Source organism: Sorex araneus, chromosome 7 (genome assembly GCF_027595985.1).
Source record: "Sorex araneus isolate mSorAra2 chromosome 7, mSorAra2.pri, whole genome shotgun sequence".
NCBI lineage: Eukaryota > Metazoa > Chordata > Mammalia > Eulipotyphla > Soricidae > Sorex > Sorex araneus.
The window spans coordinates 18,204,706-18,208,606 of record NC_073308.1 but is presented as its reverse complement, the minus strand read 5'-3'; positions in this window follow the sequence as shown (position 1 = coordinate 18,208,606).

Genomic DNA, 3,901 nt, shown 5'->3' with positions numbered 1-3,901 from the left:
AGTGCCCTGCAAAGCGGGGCCGGGCGCTGGGCACGGCGCCGGGGCCGGGTTCCGCCGACACAAGGTTCCGGGGCGGGGCTTCCTCGCGACTTCCGGGCCCGGCGGGGTCAGACCGGGCTGTGTTTCGGGGAAGCCCTTCCCAGGACACTCCGCACCCCCGACCCTCCCCTCCGCTCAGCCAGCCTCTGCCTTCTTCGCTAGCTGCTGGGCCTGGCTCCCATTTCCTACTCAGGCGGCGCCCCTGATTTATAGCTTTATTTAATGTGTTGGCCCAGGTGCAGTAGGGAGTCCCACAAATGCCCCTCACCTGCCTTCTAAAGACCCCGGGAGTATTTTGGGTCGCTCAGCAGAAGATGATCATAGTCGACCCCCAGCGCTCCTGCCAGTGCACAGCAAGGGACCTAAGCAGGTTGTCCGTTCTGGATCTGTGCTGCCAGTGGCTTTTGATTGCAGAAGATCCTCATAAGATCTTGCCCTTAACCTGGGTTCTGGGGATGCCAGGACAGTCCCACGGAGATCTCTGCATCCCACAAGCTCCTTGCCCCCCATACACACACCCATGGCCTGAGGCCAGCGTCTTGCTAAGGTCTCACACCAGCTGTGCAGCTCTGCTGTCTAGCTAGAATCAGCTGCCTTCATGTGGGGCCACTTTAGGTAGAGTATTGCTCCTTGGAAGCAAGGAGCGCAGGTCCCAGTGGGGAGCGAGGTAGGGGAGGAAGACTAGTGGCTCATGAGTCCCAAGTTGATACATGAACCCTAACTTCTTTTTCTATAAGCCAAGCATATTCTAAAGGCTAGTGTTCCTTTTTTTTTTTTATTCCACTTAGAGGACTTACTGGAGGTTTTTTGGTTTGCTTTTAATTTGATAATTTTTTTTAATTGAATCACTGTGAGATAGTGATTCTATCTGGAGCACTAGCACAGTGGGTAAGGCATTTGTCTTGCACGTCACCGACCTGGGTTCAATTCCTCCATCCCTCTCAGAGAATCTGGCAATGGTACCGAGAGTATCCCACGCACACAGCAGAGACTGGCAAGCTACCCGTGGAGTATTCAGTATGCCAAAAAACAGTAACAACAAGTCTCACAATGGAGACGTTACTGGTGCCCACTCGAGCAAATTGATGAACAATGGGACAACAGTGCTACAGTGCTACAGTGAAATAGTTACAATGTTTTCATGTTTGAGTTTCAGTCATACAATGATGGAACACCCATCCCTCCACCATCAGTATCCCTGGTATCTCTGTCCCATCCCACCCCTCTCCCTGCCTCTATGCAGACAGTTTCCCTCATACTCTCTCTCTACTTTTGGTCATTATGGTTTGCAGTACAGATACTGAGAGGTTATCACATTTGGTCCTTTACCTACTTTCAGCACACATCTCCCACCCCAAATTATCCCTCCAATTATGATTGACTGCCTTCTCCCCCAGCTCATCAGGCAGGCTTCCAACCATGGAGCAATCTTCCTGGCTCTGTCTCTACTATCCTTGGTTGTCAGTCTCATGTTATTTTATATTTCACAAATGAGTGCAGTCATTCTATGTCTGTCTCTGACTCATTTCACTTAGCATGGTACTTTCCATGACTGTCCACTTTAAAGCAAACTTCATGACTTCATCTTTCCTAACAGCTGCCATCTGCATAGTATTCCATTGTGTAGATGTACCAAAGTTTCTTTAACAAGTCATCTGTTCTCTGGCACTCGAGTTGTTTCCAGATTCTGGCTGTTGTGAGCAGTGCTGCAATGAACATACAGGTGCATATGTCACTTCTACTGTGCTGTTTTCACCCTCAGGATATGTTCCCAGAAGTGCTATTGCAGGGTCATATGGAAGCTCAATTTCTAGTTTTTAAAGGAATGCCCCATATTGTTTTCCAAAAAGGTTACTGGATTTTAATATTCAAAATTTCAAAAATATTCAACGCATTGCAGTTGATGAGAGGGAAAGGATTTGATATTTATGTCCTCCAAGCTCAACACAGTTGGACTAATGTATATTCCAGACACATTTGCCAAAAGATAGGATTCCAGCATAAACTTCTGAAAAGGGAATATTTTTGTCACCCAGATAAGTGCACCCCAAAGTTTTCAAGATCCAGGTCAATCTATGGTCTTGAAGTTGTGTTCATTTGGCTTTTATATTTAGACCCTGATTTTGCCCTGCATTATGCAATGAGTTCTAAACAAAGTTGGTAAAACGTTGAAGAAAATGGTAGACATGGAGGCAGAATGAGGAAGAGAGAAACCTTATTTCAATGGAAAAATACCTGTCTTGCATATGAAACACTCATGGTTAACAGTATACTGTGACCACCAATAGTTTTGGCATCTTGCATCTTACTATGAGAATTTATGTATATATATGTAAATATATATAAGGAATTTACATTTTGAATTGAAATTTAAGAAATTTATTGGGAGATAAGACCAGTTGATTTGTTACAATATTTAAGATTTTTTTTCCTGGAAATGACATAAAATAGGTTCTAGATTTTCTGGCAAAAACATCTGATTTTCAGAAAGGGGTAATTTTGCTGTTAAGGGAGAACCATATTAGCCTGTTGATTTGCATAGTAAAATTATGAGCTAGATGCTGTCCTTTCCTTTATTTGGTCATGGAGAGTGATGTACAGAAACATTATGACCTCAAACCGTACAGCCAGTCATTGACAGAATCACATTCAAACCTAAATGGTCTGTTCAACTACAAAGCTACAAACTACTCATGCCCAATCAGACTGATGCACTTTCGCATTTAGCCATATATTAAGAGTAGACAGTTGTGGTTTCTGGGAAGCTCTGCAATTCATAAATTAGAAGGGGGAAAAAAGTGTGCCTTTATAATGAACTAAAATCATTGACAAGGTTGGATATTGCCGCTGAAGCCTCAGCTTTGTCTTAATCATTTTTGGCTGCTCTATGAAAATCCATCTGGGTCTTTTATGTATATATGTATACATATACATATATAATATATATACATATCACTGTATCACTGTCATCCCGTTTTTCATCAAGTTGCTCAAGTGGGCGCCAGTAATGTCTCCATCCATCCCTGTTGCGTACTAGAGTAGACTGATGGCATATTGGGGGCTCTTTCAGGTTATATATATATATATATATATATATATATATATATATTTAGATATAGATTTTGTTTTGCTATATCCTACCAGTGGGATATTCATCTTGACAGTAGAGGGCACTAGATTGACATTGTAAGAAGACACCTTTTTCCTGGTTCCACCAAGCTCTCCTAGCCTTCTCCACACCTTCTCCAGATCAACTCAGGTGACACTGGGCTTCTCTAGCCTCTTGCTTTTGCCACCATACTGGCCACCAGCACCTATTAGACAGCAATTACCCAGCATCCTCTGGCCTCAGGCTGTCATTTCAGAAAGGAACCCTCTCCATGAACAAGTTTTCTGTCATGTAAAAGGGCCTTTTTTCCTGTAGTCTCTAATAGATTTTCTTCTTTTTTTAATTTATTTTTAAATTGAGTCACCGTGAGAACAGTTACAGGGCTTTTAGGATTGAGTCTCAATCATACTATGCTCAAACACCCATCCCTTCACCAGTGCACATGTTCCACCAGCAAAACCCCAGCATACCACCCCTCCCACTCCCCCTATGCCTGTGTGGCAGATGATTTTTCACTTTACTCTTTCCTTACTTTGATTACATTCAATTTTCGACAGGAAACTCACTATCATTATTTGGAGTTTTTCCTCCAACAGTCAGACCTGTTGGAATGGCATCTTAGATTGTATGTTTTCTATTGTTGGTCATAAAGAGCATATGATGTTGCACGGTCATGAAAGGGGCCTCCCAGTTTTGAAATTCTGGTATTAAGTCCAGAGGTATTTCTGCCAGCAGCCACTGCATTACAAGATT